This window comes from Sus scrofa, chromosome 16 (genome assembly GCF_054392235.1).
Source record: "Sus scrofa isolate SSC_HxYL_T2T_F1_AM1 chromosome 16, Sscrofa_HxYL_maternal_Yorkshire_Landrace_v2.0, whole genome shotgun sequence".
Lineage (NCBI taxonomy): Eukaryota > Metazoa > Chordata > Mammalia > Artiodactyla > Suidae > Sus > Sus scrofa.
In genome coordinates, this window is record NC_139398.1 from 76,353,511 (window position 1) to 76,371,196 (window position 17,686).

Genomic DNA, 17,686 nt, shown 5'->3' on the forward strand with positions numbered 1-17,686 from the left:
GTGCATCACTTTATGTTAGGAAAAAAAAATTGCCCACCAGATTGTTGTGGCGCCAAACAAAACTTGGGTTTGAGGAAGGTAAAAATAATATTGGCACCAAGTATGCACCAGTCCTTAAATTACTTGTATATTTCTTTCTTGGCAGCGATTGTAACTGATCCATGATTCCCTTTGGCTGCCGTGGAAAGTAAGCAAAGAGCCAGGTTTTATGTCTTAGCAGTTTTTTAGTTAAGACATGTAAACTACTTTGCGTTTTCCTTTACTTTTGTGGTAATTTTTACTTCACTAGTATGAGTGTGCTCATTTTTAAAAATGAAACATTTTCAGCAAAAAGCATTACCTCTTTCCTCCAAAAAATAGGGAAGGGAAAACCCCACGTTAAAAGAGTTTGTACAAAAGTCATACATTAGCAATCCAGCCAAAGAGATGGTCAAAAGGCGAGGAACTGGACTCCAGAATGAATTATAATCTTTCAATCCAATCTTTTTTTATTTGTTCCAATGCCAAGCAGCTTCTTGACCACTTCATATTTTTGCAGTGGTGGTTAAAGAAGCTTGTTTCCTCTCCCCACCCCCAGGGGACGGGCCCAAGCCTGCCGCTTGTAGAAGTTCCTAGGCGGCAAATCCAACCTTGCCACAACAGAAACCCGTGCTGCTGCCGTGACAACTGAGAAGCTTGTTTTTCTTAATATTACAGTGAGCTAAAACATTTTTAAGGCTTTACTAATTCTAAGCAACAGGATCCATAAGGAGGTTCTTTTTAATCATGGAATAGCTTTGTACAAATGGTCTGATAAGTCTGGTATTACTAAAGTAAATAATTTAATAATTACAAATCATCTAACCAAGTGTTGAACAGTAGTATTTCTCAGAAAATAATGGTAGTGGAGTATTGTAGTCAAATGGTCCATTTAACAGATGATTTTAAGTTATGCCCATATCTCAATTCCTCCAAGTCCATTTATCTTTAGCTAAACATTCATTATATCAAAGATAATGTTGAGAAAACACTTCAAGTCGATTGAAAGCTATCATTTGAAGAAAAGAACTGGACTCTTGGTAACTAGCAATGAATATAAAGTGGACTTTAGGAGTTCCCATTGTGGCTCACTGGAAACAAATCTGACTAGGATCCACGAGGATGAGGGCGAAGCTTCAATCCCTGGCCTCGCTCGGTGAGTTAAGGATCTGGCATTGGCGTGAGTTGTGGTGTAAGTTGCAGACATGTCTCTGATCCTGCATTGCTGTGGCTATGATATAGGCCAGCAGCTACAGCTTTGATTCAACCCCTAGCCTGGGAACCTCTGTGTGCTCAAAGGCAGGCCTAAAAAGCAAAAAAAAAAAAAAAAAAAAAAGTGGACTTTAAAAAGCACTCACAGCAACTCACAACTGCCTATAAGAAGAGAAAAATTTGATGTCTGCATCTTGTTGCTCACTAGAGCCAACCTTCTTTTTTTTTTTTTTTTTTGTCTTTTGTCCTTTTAGGGCTGCACCTGAGGCATATGGAGGTTCCCAGGCTAAGGCTCTAATCTGAGCTGTAGCCACTGGTTTACACCACATCAAGGTGGGATCCGAGCCTCAGCTTCGACCTAAACCACAGCTCATGGCAATGCCAGATACTTAACCCACTGAGCAAGGCCAGGGATCAAACCCGAAACCTCACAGTTCTTAGTCGGATTCATTAACCACTGAGCCACGACGGGAACTCCCCTAGAGCCTCCCTTCTTAATGTGTGGAGGTTGATATACTTGTGCCTCATACTCCTCTGCAGCCACTAAAAGTGCCTGGGAATTCCTTGGTAATGTTTTGATAGGTTGTCACATCTAAGGGATTAAAAGAATTGTGGAGCAATTTCACCAAGTCAAATGATAAACTGCTGACGTCACTGTGACCATGTTTGCATTGAAAGACAGAAGGACATTCCTGCACCCCAGCCAGAAATCTACCACCACCCTGCTTGTTTCTCCATCTTCCCCTGACCTGTTTTCTTCCATCCCTTTTCTCTCTCAGGCCACTTTCTTCCTCTCCTTCCAGTTGAAAAACAGTCCTCTTTCTAATTTTTTTTTTCTTTTAGTACACTGTGGCACTTTGTTTCTCTCTTCTACTGTTTTTCCCCCCTTTCCCCTGTGACTGCAATCAGTGAGCTGAAAATGGTTAGAATCTGCCCCATAGAATAGACTCTACAGGCCCTTAACTCACCCTGGCAAATGTACTCCTGCCTTTCTGTGTTCAACCTGCTTTCACAAATAACTGCTTAAAACCTCAAATCTCTTCCCACCTCAGATCTTCCAGTTTACATTCTTGCTCTTGGCAGACGACATTGCCTCATATTTTGCTAGGAAAATAGAAACTCTCAAAGAGGATGCCTGGACTTCAGTCCTCCAAATCTACAAACTAAGTTACATATGTACTTGTCCTCCCATCTTTTGCTTGTTTTTAATATGGCAGTTTCCTTCTACCTGAAGCCACCACAAGTATAAACTTGTGCTCTGGCTCCTTCCCTCCCAGGAAGCTTTCTATAAATCCAGTATTGCTCTCTTGCTCTTGTACTTTTAACCTCTCTCTCTCTGCTGGCTCATTTCCATCAATGATAAATATGCCATGGTATCTTGCCATCATAGCTACTATCCTTTCTTTTCATAATTGGCCATTTCAAAGCACTGTTTGCATTTGTCTAAACTTGACATAATCTATAATTGTGTATTTCTTTCAGACAATTTCTTTAGTGATAGTCTCTTACCATACTATAAGCTTCGTTGTGGGAACAGACCATGTCTGCCCTGTTTACCTCTGTAATCTCAGAGCCTAGCGTGACGTTAGCTAAAGCAGGTACTCAGTAAATATTTGCAAATGGATGAATAATGAATGAATAGAATGTCAATAATGAGAGTGTGTTATGTAATAATACATATTATACATGTCAGTGATTATAAGAATTATAATTTGTATATGACCGAATGCTCTGAAGAGTTCTGAAATACATAACAAAGTATTAAAGGTCTTGGGACCATAGGATGAACTCATAGGTATTTGTTAACAAATGAAATTATCTCTTGATGGCATCATAGAGCGGATGAGTTTCACCTTGTTTATATTTTTCTATATTTGAATTTTTTACAATGTCTGCACTATTTTTCTTTCTTATAAAAAATAGTAAAGCATATCCTTACCCTGTTAATTTTTATGCCTATTATTGAAAATCTTTCCTGTGTTAGACATATATGCATATATGTATATCATTTATACATGATATTTTAAAATAATTATAGATTTACAGGAGGTTGCAAAAAGAGACCATGTGTACCCTTTACCCAGTTTTTTCTAATAATGACATCTTATGTAATTGCAGTATAATGTCAAAACCAGGACACTGACATTGGGACATTTGTGCATATAGTTCTGTGGCATTTTGTCACATGTAGATTCATACAGGCACCACTGAGGTCAAGATACAGAACTCTTCCATCACCTCAGAGATCTCTCTTGTGCTGTCTCTTTTATATTCACATCCACTCCCGTTTCTGTCACCATTCCTAACCCTTGGTCACTAATCTGTTTTCCATCTCTATGATGGTATCTTTTCCAGATGTTATATAAGTGGAGTTGTACACTATATGCCTTTTGAGATTGGCCTTTTTCACTCAGCATAATGCCCATGAGATCTCTTCAAGGATTTATCACAATTTGTCTAACCACTCACCTACTGGACATTTAGCTGTTTCCATTTGTTTTTCTTTTGGTTTTACTAGTTTTATCATAGATTTCTTAGAGTTTTCTTCTTTCTTCTTTCTTTGCCTTTTGTCCTTTTAGGGCCGCACCCGTGGCATATGGAGGTTCCCAGGCTAGGGGTCTAATCGGAGCTGTTGCTGCTGATCTATGCCAGAGCCACAGCAACGCCAAATCTGAGCTGTGTCTGCAACCTCCACCACAGCTCATGGCAACGCCGGATCCTTAAGCCACTGAGAGAGGCCAGGGATCAAACCCACAACCTCATGGTTCCTAGTCAGATTCATTTCCACTTTGCCTCGATGGCAACTTCAAAAAAGACTGTTTTTATGTAACGTAATTATTGATACTCTAAGGCTTCAGTCTGCCATTTTATTATATTCTGGGTTTGGGTTTTCTGTTTTCCTGTCTTTCTGTTGGTTACTTGAATGTGATTTTAGAATTCCATTTTGATTTGTCTGTATTGTTTTAAAGTGTATCTTTTTGTATAAATGTTTTAATGGTTGCTGTAATAATGGCATTATATATACATGACTTATAAGTCTATTGGTGATGATATTTTACTAGTCCATGCAAAGTGCAAAAACTTATCCCTATTCTCCTGTTCTCTCCCTAGTTTATATACATTGACAACCATATTAAACGATGTTAAAATTTTTGCTTCAATCATGAAATATAACCTAGAAATTTCACGGAGAAGGTAAGTTTGTTGTTGTTACTCATATTTTTTTTTAACTTTTTTTTTTCCTAGGCCTGCACCCAAACATATGGAGGTTCCCAGGCTAGGGGTCTAGTTGGAGCTGTAGCCACTAGCCTACGCCACAGCCACTGCAACTCAGGATCCGAACCACGAACCACGTCTGCGACGTACACCACAGCTCACCGCAACGCCAGATCCTTAATCCACTGAGTGAGGCCAGGGATTGAACACACAGCCTCATGGTTCCTAGTCGGTTTCGTTAACCTCTGAGCCACAACGGGAATGCCGTTACCCATATTTTTATTCTTTCCATTGTCCTTTTTTCCTTCCTAATGTCTGGAAATTCCTTTTTGTTTAGACGGCTTCTTTTAATCATTTTCTTAGGATAGGTCTTTTCCTTCATTTGAGAATGTCTTGATTTCCCTTTATTACTAAAGCATATTTTCACTGGTTGTGGAATCTGGTTTTTTTGTGCGTTTGGTTGGTCCATTGGGTTTTTTGGTGGTTATAGAATCATAATTGACAGCTCTTTTCTTTTGTTACTTAAAAAATGTGTGACTTCTTTCTGGCCTCCACCATTTCAGAGGAGAAGTATACTGTCATTTGAATTGTTTTTCCTGTTGTTTATAACCTGTTGTTTCTTTCTTGCAGCTTTCAAGATTTTTTTCCTTTGTCTTTAGTTTTCAGAAGTTTATCTATGCTGTGTCTTGGTGGAGATTTACTTAGGTTTATTCTGTTTGAGATTTACTCAAGTGTTTTTTGTTCTGTGGGTTTATGTCTTTTGCCCCTTTGGGAAATTTTCAAATACTTTCCCAGGTTGGGTATAGTCTAGTTTGCTCATTAGGCCTCTTTTGACACCCCACCCCATATGAGCAGGAAAGAGCACCCTATTCCTCTTGTGCAGGGGTTGGGGTTCTGGTTCTTCACCAGCCTCTGCTGATACCAACCTAGATGGCAGGGGAGGGAGGCTTCATCACTACTCCCCACATGACCTCCACTGGAAGATGGTAAAAGTTCTGGCTTCCCACTCAGTCTTCTCCGATACCACCCTGGAAGCGGAGGGGTTGGAGTACCTCATTATAGTCTGGCAGGAGTGAAAGTCTAGGCTTCCCACTGGGCTGTTGCTGACAGAGGTGATGGAGGAACCCCTGCTCTTCCTGTGATGTTTGGTTGGAGTATAACAATGTATCAAAGGTCTCTAAGAACATTCCTTTGTTCCATGATGCCCAGAAGGACCCACAGGACTCAATTTATTGTTTGTGTTCACAGTTGAGATTTACAACAGAAGCTTACAAAACAAAATCAACAAAAGGAAAAGCTTTATGGAATGAAGTCCGGAGGAAACCAGGCACCAGATTCTAAGAGTACTCTCTCGGTGGAATGGCCTGGGATATGCTTAATTTGTTCATCAGTGAGTTGTGACTGGTACCAGGTATGAAGTGTTGTCTCCCTTGGAAGCTCGTTAGAGATTCAATACCCATGGTTGTTGGAGAGCTGGTGGTATAGGTACTCACTGTGTAATGCCAATTCCAGGCTCCCAGAAGGAAAGCAAGTGAGCAGCATAAACCACATGGTTTGCATGAACAGTCTAGGCACAGTGAGACACTCTTCTCATTTAGGGAAGGTTTAATAGTGTAGGCAGCTATCAGTGAAGTTCCCAGATGCCAGCCAAAGGCCAACCTTGAAAAAAGGACTTTCTACAGAGAAAAGCCTTGGGCCTCTCATGTTAAATTTTTTTCTGCACAAGTGGTCATTAACTAAATGTTTTCTTCCTTGCGAGGTTATGGCTTTCCTGGTTTTTTGTCTAGAGAGAGTGGGATTTGGAGGCTTTTTCGTCTGAGGCCATGGGTGTTTTTAGGTTGTGTCTCCGGCGTGTAGTCCAAGAAATATGAATTAAAAAGAAAACTCAATACTTACCTGGCAGGGAAGATACCATGATCATGAAGGTGGTTTCCCAGGGCGAGGCTTATCCATTGCACTCCGGATGTGCTGACCCCCTCCTGCAATTTCCCCAAATGAAGGAAACTCGACTGTGTAATTTGTAGTAGTGGGGGACTGCCTTTAGAGCTTTCCCCTGAAGAGGTGTTCCCATTGTGGCTCAGCAGAAACGAATCTGACTAGTATCCATGAAGACACAGGTTCGATCCCTGGATTCGCTTAGTGGGTTAAGGATCTGGCATTGCCATGAACTGTGGTGTAGGTGGCAGACTCGGCTCAGATCCGAAGTTGCTGTGGCTGTGGCTGTGGCAGGTGGCTGTAGCTTCGATTGGACCCCTACCCTGGGAACCTCCATGTGCTGCAGGTGTGGCCCAAGAAAGAAAGAAAAAAATAAAGAACCCTGAGAATTCACTGCCTTGTCTTTCTAGGTAGCTAGCCAATCTGCCTTCTGTCCACCTTCCAACCTTTTTATATTTGTTTTATAATTCTGTCTAGGGTTTTTAGCTGTACTTGTCTGAAGGATTGGGGGAAAAAATGCAACTACTCTGTTTCATCCCAGAACAGGAAATCTCTGTATTACTTTTATAATTAGGAAGAAAGTGATTTTTAAAATTTTTGATGTGAAAACAAAATGTATATAAAACATAGGTTTAATTTTTTCATTGGATTAAGAACATTTAAGGGAGTTCCCATCATGGCTCAGCAGAAACGAATCTGACTAGGATCCATGAGGACAAAGTTTTGATCCGTGTCCTCTATCAGTGAGTTAAGGACCTGACATTGCCATGAGCTGTGGTGTAGGTCACAGATGCAGTTTGGCTCCTAAATTGCTGTGGCTATGGCTGTGGCCAGCAGCTACAGCTCCAATTTGACCCCTAGCCTGGGGATCTCCCTATGCCACCAGTGTGGCCCTAAGAAGACAAAAAAAAAAAAAAAAAAAAAAAAAAAAAAAAAGATTTAACATGGGGAGTTCCCATTGTGATTCAGCAGATTAAGAACCCTTGCTAGTATCCATGAGGATGTGGGTTCAATCCCTGGCCTTGCTCAGTGGCTTAGGGATGTGCAGGCTGCTTTGTAGTTCAGAGATGCAGCTTGGATCTGGCATTGCTGTGGCTATGGCATAGGCCAGCAGCTGCAGCTCCAATTCAGTCCCCATTCTGGGAACCTCTATATGCTATAGGTGTGCCCCTAAAAATAAAAAATAAAATAAAATTTGAAAATTGAAGTTCCTGTCATGGCTCAGCAGTTAGTGAACCCAACTAGCATCCATGAAGACACGGATTCTATTCCTGGCCTCGCTCAATGGGTTAAGGATCTTGCCTTGCCATGAGCTGTGGTGTAGGTTGCAGATGCTGCTTGGATCCAGCATTGCTGTGGCTGTGGCATAGGCTGGCAGCTACAGCTCCGATTCCACCCCTAGCCTGGGAACCTCCATATGCCATGGGTGTGGCCTGAAAAAGACCAAAAAAAAAAAAAAAAAAAAGTAAAAATTTAAAAATTAAAGAACATTTAACATGGGATTTATCCTCAAAAAAATTATTGTTATACAATATAATATTCCTGCAGGCAGTCACCCATGTTTAGCGTTAACTATAAAACCAATGCTTCTTGTTTACATTTAAATTCACGTGCATAGAAGACAATATATTCTGCCATAGGAGAGGTGATTACAAATGTCTCTACCCACAAATTCTAGACTAATGAACCACGATGAAAATTTAGCATAACTCACTGCTACCTAATCCACATTCAATTTGAAATCTTAAACAAGAACATCAAATTGTTATTATGTTGTGGTATTTCACATTATGAGGGCAGTTTCGTTTATTTGTTTTTTGTATCCACAGTGACTCATAAGTGGATAAATTTATATTTTCCAAGCTTCAATAAATATTAGTGAAATGTCTAGACTGTTATAACGTGACAAAGCAAGCTTTGATCACCAGTAAGCTGTTTGTAATGAATAGGCTACCATTGTTTTAGTCATTATACTTGTAATTGTCAGGAAACATTTCTTTAGCAATGTGTTTATGTCCAAAGAGCATTAGATGATATTCTAGAAGCAACCTTGTCTAAAATTATCCTTTTGACCTTGAGGTGATCAATTTCCCCTGACATCAATCCCTGTTTATAAAATGAGCCAATTGAATAACCCAAAGATTTTTTTAAATTCTGTATTGTAAATCTCTAGGTTTTAACTCAGTAGTGCTCAAATGACAGCCTGTAGACCTGTTTGTGCCATGGTTTCCATCAGTCTTTCACTTTCAAGATTAGAAATGTAAGGATGGTGTAATGCTTTGTCCTAAAGCCAAATGGAAAAATCATGTTCTTTTTTTTTTTTTTTTTTTTTTTTTTGATCTTTTTGTCTTTTAGGGCCGCACCTGTGGCATATGGAGGTTCCCAGGCTAGCGGTCGAATCGGAGCTGTAGCTGCCAGCCTACACCACAGCCACAGCAAAGTGGGATCCGAGCCGAGTGTGTGACCTACATCAGAGCTCAAGGCAACGCCAGATCCTTAACCCACTGAACGAGGCCAGAGATTGAGCCCCTGTCCTCATGAATGCTAGTTGGGTTCGCTAACCACTGAGCCACAATGGGAACTCTTGTTCTTCCTCTTTATTGATAGCTTTTATTACTTCTCTCACTTCTGTGTTTATCTTTCTTGATATTTCTGGAGCTTCATTTTTCATTCTGAAATAAACTTCATAGGGAATTTACATTTAGTATTTAGAATTTCATTGATAACACCAAAGTGGTACATTTTTTTGTGATGCTGTATAAATATTACTTCAAGTGATTTGTTTTGAAATATTATCTATGATTTTAACTAACAGAAAATCAGGCTACCTTGATCTAAAAAAGTGGGAGGTGGGGAAGAAGGAAAGTATTAAACGGGCACAGTACCTGACATAGGGTATTAGTTGAGTGTTGCTGAACCAGGTACCAAAGCAAGTTTAAGATCCTTCATAGTAAATCCACAGACCTTATCCTTAGGAGAGTACTGCTATTAGTATAACTCTGACTCCCAGTCTATCACTCAGCTTCAAATCCCCAAATCCTGGAATCAGATCTTACTGGCATAACTTAGGTCACATATCTATCTCTGGACTAGCCATCTCTTCCTAAGGCATCAGGTTCTGCCTGAGCCTGCCCCTGACTGTTGGGGAGAGTTCTCAGGAAGAAGGCCTCCCCGAAAGTCAAAACAGCCACTCCTAAAGTATCTCCTATGCTGATAGTTAAGGGTCTTAATTCTCTTCCTGACAGGTCTCAATATTACTCTTTTTCTCTCTTTCACATTCTAGTTAATTCATTATTCATTTATCCACTCTATTCTTTAATAATAGTCACATTTTATCAGTGAGCAAATTATTCATATTCTCTTCTTCCTCTCTATCAATATCTCAGCTCTTTGGATTTACACTTATTTTATTTTATTTTTATTTTATTTTTAAGGTTGCACCTGTGACATATCCAAGTTCCCAGGGTAGGGGTCGAATTGGAGCTGCAGCTGCAGGCCTTCACCACAGCCACAGCAACCCGGGATCTGGGCCACATCTGCGACCTGCACCACAGCTCATGGCAACACCAGATCCTTAACCCCCTGAGTGAGTCCAGGGATCGAACCTGCACCCTCATGAATACTAGTCAGGTTTGCTACAGCTGAGCCACAATGGGAACTCCTACACTAATTTTAAATTCTACAACCTGCAAATGTACTTTATTCTATCACTGTTCCTAACATACATGAGAAGGATTAAATAGTTCCAAGTAGTTCATATTTTAGGTTAACACAAATCTCTCTCAATTTTTTCTTAAAATTGCTCCCTCAGAATTTGATTACATTTCAATAATTCTGATGTTGTCATGAGTCACTATTACTAGTCTCTTCCTGCATAATGAATCTAATCTTTAATTCTTGTTTTCTTTGTTACCTTCCTATAATAGCATTCCTAATTAATAACAATGATAGTAGCTATTATTTATTCTTGAGAGCACCTTAGATGGTTATTTAATTAAATTCTCATTACAATCTTATGCATATCAGATTAGATTTTTTGGTCCCAAAACAAAAGAGCAAACTATATATTCTGCATTTTGCACATTGTTTGAGAAAATCTGTGGTGGCTGTCTGTTTAAAACCACAATTTGTTGCTTGGCATTCTTCCTCTAACCTTGGTTTAACTCAATTTCTGCTTCCTCAGCAAGGCTGGAGAGTGCAACGTTAGGACTCCAGTAAACAGCCACAGAAATATCATTAGCGTTGCTTTTTAGATGTACTGATTTTTATTTCCTTTTTTTTATTAAAGTATAACTGATTTACAATGTTGTGTTAATTTCTATTTCTTTGCAAAGCAAAGTGACCCAATCATACATATATATATACATTCTTTTTCTCATATTATCTTCTGTCATGTCTGATTTTTCTATTTTTCTTTTTTTTTTTTCTTAGGGCCAGAGGTGTGGCATATGGAAGTCCCAGGCTAGGGGTCGAATCAGAACTGTAGCTGCTGGCCTATGCCACTACCACAGCAATGGGGAGCCAAGCTGTATCTGTGACCTACACCACAGCTCGTGGCAATGCCAGATCCTTAACCCACTGAGTGAGGCCAGGGATCAAATCCTCATCCTCATAGATATTAGTCGGGTTCATGTCCACTGAGCCACAATGGGAACTCCTGATTTTTATTTCTAATGAATGGTGCAAACTTCTGTCCAAGATTATTCTGTATCGACTGATTTGGACATGATGCTTTTATGACCATGAGAAATCATCCTTCAAACATTACCTAATTAGCTGCCTGGTTGCTTTTTGGTTTTGTTTTAATAGGCTGCTCCAGTGATCCGTCCATTTCTCAATCATACCCCACTTCCAATTATGTTCTCTGACCTCGCTCACTCTTTGAACATTCTGCTAGTTCCCTTACTCTTAAGTTATCAATCACTGACACATTCCAATAGCAATATGTCTGAGAAACTCCTTTAACCTAGGTTAAGTATAATCATTATACCCATTGTGCAGGTAAGGAAACTGAGACACGGTGAAGTGCTTAAGTCACACCAACGGTTTGTGGAAGATTTGTACCCAGGTTGTTTGACTCTAGAGCAGCATTATCCGGTAGAATTATAATTCAAGCCACATATATATAATTTAAAATTTTCAGTAGTTACATTAAAAAAGACAGGAAAGAAGTTCCTGTCATGGCTCAGTGGCTAACAAAGCCAACTAGTATCCATGAGGATGTGGGTTCAATCCCTAGCCTCACTCAGTGGGTTAAGGATCCAGTGTTGCTGTGAGCTGTGGTGTAGGGCACAGACGTGGCTCAGATTCCATGTTGCTATGGTTATGATGTAGGCCAGCAGCTACAGTTCCATTTTGACCCTTAGCCTGACAATCTCCATATGCTTCAGGTGAGGTCCTCAAAAGACAAAAAAAAAAAAAGACAAGAAATATCTATTTTAATACTTTTATTCAACCTAATATGTCAAAAACATCATTTCAACATGAGTTAATGTACAATTAATGGGATATATCACATGCTTTTCTTCATACTAAGTCTGTGACATCCATTGTATTTTGTACTGAGAGCACATCTCAGTTCATACTAACCATATTTCAAGTGCTCAGTAGCCACATGTGGCTGGTGGCTATTGGCTGCAGAGCTTTAGACTATCCTTTTAAGTTTTTTATGTTGTGATTATAGTTGATTTATAATGTTCTGTCAATTTCTGCTGTACAGGAAAGTGACCCAGTCATATGTGTGTATATATATATATATATACACCCACACACACATTTTTTTTCTCAAATTATCCTCCAACATGTTCCATCACAAGTGACTATAGTTTCCTGTGCTATACATGAGGAGAGAGTATCCTTTTTAACTCTTTATTATGCCTCCCCCAGTATTCTATACTATCATATCTTCATTATGATTTTTTGAAGATTCTTTGCATTTCTGCAAATTTTATCATATTCAAATTGAAATAATCCATAACTTGGGCATGGAAATTTTAAAAATCAAGTCACTTAAGAGCAAAGTTCAAGCACCCCTTCCAAATGCTCAGAAAACTCTTATTGCATTTGTAATTCATTTATGGGGAGAGATGTAGTTGGTGTTTTTAAGTCTTTAAAACATTAAAAAAAAGTTTAACTAGTATCTGTGGGTTCAAAATGAATTGAATTCACTCAACATTTGTTGGGTACCTGCAGTGACACAAACTACCAGTTGGCACAAGGGAGGCAAAGGTGTCCATGAAGAAGGGCAGGCATGTGTGAGAGATGGGACCTGAGTGCAGACATGTTTATTACCTGCTTTTCCCAAGTCTCCTCCCTACGGAAATCCCAATCTTAATGGTCAGTGTACACTGTAAGTCTTTAAAGCAGTTTAGAGGCAGATTTCTTCCCCTTTATTTTAAAGGTATATTTTGTTTTTAATTAATGTAAGGTTGTAATGGCTAAAAGAAAACCCAGATTCCCAAGATTCATATAGCATGGTTGACAGAAGAAAGTTAATGTAGCTTTGGGGAGTTCCCTGGCCGTCTGGTGGTTAGGATTTGGTGCGTTTGCCGCTGTGGCCCAGATTCAATCCCTGGCCTGAGTACTGAGATCCTACTGAACACTGTAGCCAAAAAAAAAAAAAAAAAAAAAAAAGGAAGAATGTAGCTTTTTCCTAGATTGCCTCTTATAAGTCATCTAGAAGAGGAAGTTATTTTAAGACAGTTTTTTTAAAACTAAAATTTGTTTTGATAAGTATATTAGTCTTTTTTTTTTTTTTTTTTTTTTGGTGGAGGGGTGCATACCTGTGGCATGTGGAAGTTCCTAGGCCAGGGATCAAACCCACACCACTGCAGTGATCGTAGCTGCTGCAGTGACAACACTGGATCCTTAACCTGCTGTGCCACAAGAGAACTCCTGTTATTCTTTAACTAGAGTAAATACAGCATCTGTCATACAGAAATGGACTTTGAATTTCAGATGTTTCTATGGGTTATAACTGCTTATGTAGAGCTCTTACCACAACCACAGTTCATGTTATTGGGAACTTTAAACACCAACAATTGAAATACTATCTTCATACTGTGTAGAAATAGAAGAAAATGACATTCACTTTTACATAAATTTATAAACACTATTTTATTTATTTTTCCTCTACTTGAAATCTTTATTTTTCCCATATAAACACTATTTTAAAAATTATACTTCTATTGAGCTTCCATTTGAGCAATTGTGTAATCACATAACTACCTAAAAACTGAAGGAAAGCCTAAAAACTGAAGGAAAGAACATTGAAGAATACCTTAGGATACAAAACTATTGTGTTTTCCTGAATCAATAGAAGAGACTTGTTAAATAGCAACATCAAACAATAATATACTTTATGTAGAAATGGAGCAATGTAGAAGCAATTTACTAATAAAACTCCCATACATATAATGTATATTTGTAAAACATTACCCTGAGAATAATAATTCTATCATGCTTCCATTTGAGCACTTTTATGTCACTTAACTAATAGCAACAAAACTAAAAGAGAAAATATTAAAAATTATTTTAGAAGGCAAAATTTTTGCTGTGTTTCTGGATTATTTCAGTGGGCTTGCCCACAACAACAAAAATACTGTAATTACCTTACCTAATAGAATAAAGTAGAAACAATTTCCTTTTCAGATTCACATTTAAATAATCTACAGTTATAAAGCGATATGCTATGAATTATAATTCTGGAGTTCCCATCGTGGCGCAGTGGTTAACGAATCTGACTAGGAGCCATGAGGTTGCGGGTTCGATCCTTGCCCTTGCTCAGTGGGTTAAGGATCCGGCAGTGCCGTGAGCTATGGTGTAGGTTGCAGACGTGGCTTGGATCCCGCGTTGCTGTGGCTCTGGCGTAGGCCGGCGGCTACAGCTCCGATTAGACCCCTAGCCTGGGAACCTCCATATGCCGCGGGAAGCGGCCCTAGAAAAGGCAAAAAGACAAAAAAAAAAAAAAAAAAAAAGATAATTCTGTCTTCCACTTGAGGCTTGGAATGATCACTTAATAGGAATGAAATTAAAAGGAAATATCAGAATTACTTTAGGAGAAAGCGAAAATTCATTTTTCCCATGATTATAATCTTCAGGTAAAGGCTCATTATTTTCAAGTTGTGTGGACAAAAATCAAAATCCAACACTTGTAGACAAGAAGAAGTTTATTGTTGCAGTGAAAGATGTGCTGGGCCATGCTGTGAATATAGTTGAGAGCTGCTGAACAGTAACCTTTAAAATGGTTAAAATGGTGAATTTTATGTTATGTGAATCTCACCTCTATTAGAAATGCGTTAATGAAATCTACGAAAATTTATGAAATTCTATGAGATCTCCATTGTCAGATACATTCATTATATACACTTCCAAGATCCCATCCATGTTCTTTTCTACAGTAAGAGCAGCCCATTCTCTCATCTTCTGTAAGTTTTTTCTGTTTATTAAATTCACTTATTCTTTCTTTCCCTTCTTTAGCTTCCCGTGTAAGCAAATTTATGCTTTCCTAAAGATCAGTGCTTTCATCAAAACCATCCTTGGAATTCCCACTGTGGCTCAGTGGGTTAGGAGCCCGACACAGTCTCCCTGAGGATATCGGTTCAATCCCTGGCCTTGCTCAATGGGTTAAGGATCTGTCATTGCCATGGCTATGGTGTAAGCCGGCAGCTGCAGCTCTGATTTGACCCCTAGCCTGGGAACTTCCATATGCCACAGGTACAGCTAAAAAAAAAAAAAAAAAAAAGAATGTAGGGATCTCTGCCATTTAAGTGCCAAATATTTTTTTAAAAATCCTTTATTGCCACCTTGAGTTGTTCATTTAGTGGATGTATGTTTTAAGACTTTTGTTTGCGACTACTTGAAACTGGATTTTTTTTTTTTTTTTTTTTTTTTTTTTGGTCTTCTCTAGGGCCGCACCCGCAGCATATGGAGGTTCCCAGGCTAGGGGTCTAATGGGAGCTGTAGCCACCAGCCTACACCACAGCCACAGAAATGTGGGATCTGAGCCACATCTGCAATCTATGCCACAGCTCACAGCAATGCCAGATCCTTAACCCACTGAGCGAGGCCAGGGATTGAACCCACAGCCTCATGGCTCCTAGTTGGGTTCCTTAACCACTGCGCCATGATGGGAACTCCAAACTAGATATGTTTTGATGCATTTTTTAAAAGATCAAGTCTCACTTCTAATGTCAGCCATCAGCTCACCTTTGTTCCAAATGCTTGGATTTCTCCTCAGAATCTCTCCTTTATCCTCAAATAAAGAGTTGGGTATTTCCATGTGTTTATCAATGGCCACCAGTTTTTGTATTTACAATCATTTATTCTCAAGTCTGGTTTATATTATAGTAGATTGAAAGCTTCCAACTCTGTCTGAATGAGGTTAAGCTTATAAAAATATTGATGTCTTTCCTCCAGGAGGGCAGAAATTCCAATGACTAGTCCTTTGTTTTTATTTGCATAAAACTTATTTTTAATAAGTAAAAATCTGACTTCAATTACAGATAAAGTCACATTTCTTACATACATCAGTTTGTGAACTGGAATTCACATGTTTGCTATAGAAAAAAAATAATTTGTAAATCCTGGACTCATTGGATCTTTATTCTTTGTGATACTGTACCAACAGCTAAGAATAATATAAATAAAAATCTGAGTTTTAATATTCACTGCTCAAAAATCTTCACAGAGAAGCTATTTATAACCCCATTCCTCCCCCCTTTTCTCTCTTCCACATTCTCTTCCCACACTGAATTGCTTTGGATCCTCTTATTTACACCTCTATCTCCCTCCTCAAACTTTTTCTCCTACAGTTCACACTGACATTTTGCTTTCTAAATTCCCTTATCTTTCTTTCTTTCCCACTTAGATAGATTCAACTTCCCTTTCCTTCTTCCCCTCCTCTTCCTCTTCTTCCTTCCTCCTTCTCATGGTAAAGGATTGTGAATCTAATCAGATTAGTGTTATTCTTATACTCAGTGACAAAAACTTATTCTTAGATAATGTAAATTTTTCTGAGATAATATTTAAGTGGAGGCAAAGGGTGAGTACAGGCTTATGTAATGTTGAATCACATGTGAAGCATCTCTGGGCCTCAGCTCTTTTGAAATGTTCTTCATCCCACCTGGTTTTTGGTCATCTTCCACCCAGGACCCTCCCTTTTCTGGTCTGGTGAGTCTCTTTAATGGGCACATGCCAATTAAAAGGCAAAGGAGATGCTCACTGGGCTCTTGAACCACACTGGGTCATGTCCATTTTACTCCCTTACACACTGGGCTGTGGGTAAGCTCTGGGGTCTTGTCACCTCCAGGGCTCAGTGTGGGACTTGGGCAGGGGAACCATAGATCTACTTAAGCCATAAGATGAGAGTCTGTAATTCCCTGATCTTTCAGTTTTCTGCCATTGCATTCTTAACATTGTAGCCACCTCCCAACACAAAGAGGTACAATGGCTATGACCTCTTTCCTCAAGGACATTTACTGATATTTAACTCTGGCATTTTCTCAAACTCTCCCTCCCTTTGACCCTGGGAAGTTTTGCCACAATTTTATGCTATCCATATTCTTAGGCCTCTGAGCATGCTTTCACTGTCTCTTTCTTAGACTTTTGTTCCATCTTTTGCCCTTGAAATACTCAGTTTCCTGATGTTCCGTCTTTGGCCCACTGTTTTCCTAGGTTACCTCTTCCACTCCCAAAGATTTAACCACCGCCTCTATGCTGATGACTCCTGAATCTGCAGTTCCAACCCCAAATCAATGTACAGTTGCTATATATCTCTTCTTGATCTTCCACAGGTTACTAATAATTCAACTTATCCCAAGCTCTATGTATCTTCTGAAAACTTCTCTCCCCTCTCTCTCTCTCTCTCTCTCTCTCATTTGGTAGATATGATTAGAAACTGCTAAGGTTATTAAGGAAAAGTGCTTGGTGCTCTGAGGATGCTCAGTGGAGGTGCCCTTCATCTGTCTGGGATCGAGAGTGGGGATATAACAGAAGATTCTCTTACTTATTATTGCAGCTAGCGTCTCTGTTATCTTCACAGGTCAAGAAAGCAGATTAGGTCACTTCCTTGTCCCAGGTCTTTAGGAAGAACATAAAATGGTGCATTCAGTGGGATGCCCACCTTGACAGAGAGGAGTATTTTATTATTGTTCAGAATTGTTGGCAATTTAGTCATTCTTATTATTGGTTTAAAATACCCCACAGATAGTGCACCCCTTTTTGACTGCACCTGAGGTGGAGCACTTCAGTTGCCCTCTCCTTGGTATACCACTGAAGATTTGAAGGTCTCCAGGCTCCTGGCTTG

General features: G+C 39.2%; 1 non-coding gene across 1 annotated transcript; it reads left to right on the plus strand.

Annotated features, from left to right (window-relative positions):
- Window positions 1-6,334: 6,334 nt before the first annotated feature.
- Window positions 6,335-6,502, plus strand: LOC146395662 (U1 spliceosomal RNA). Its single transcript, XR_014831661.1, has one exon. It is a non-coding gene; the product is annotated as a U1 spliceosomal RNA (small nuclear RNA).
- The last annotated feature ends 11,184 nt before the right edge of the window (window positions 6,503-17,686 follow it).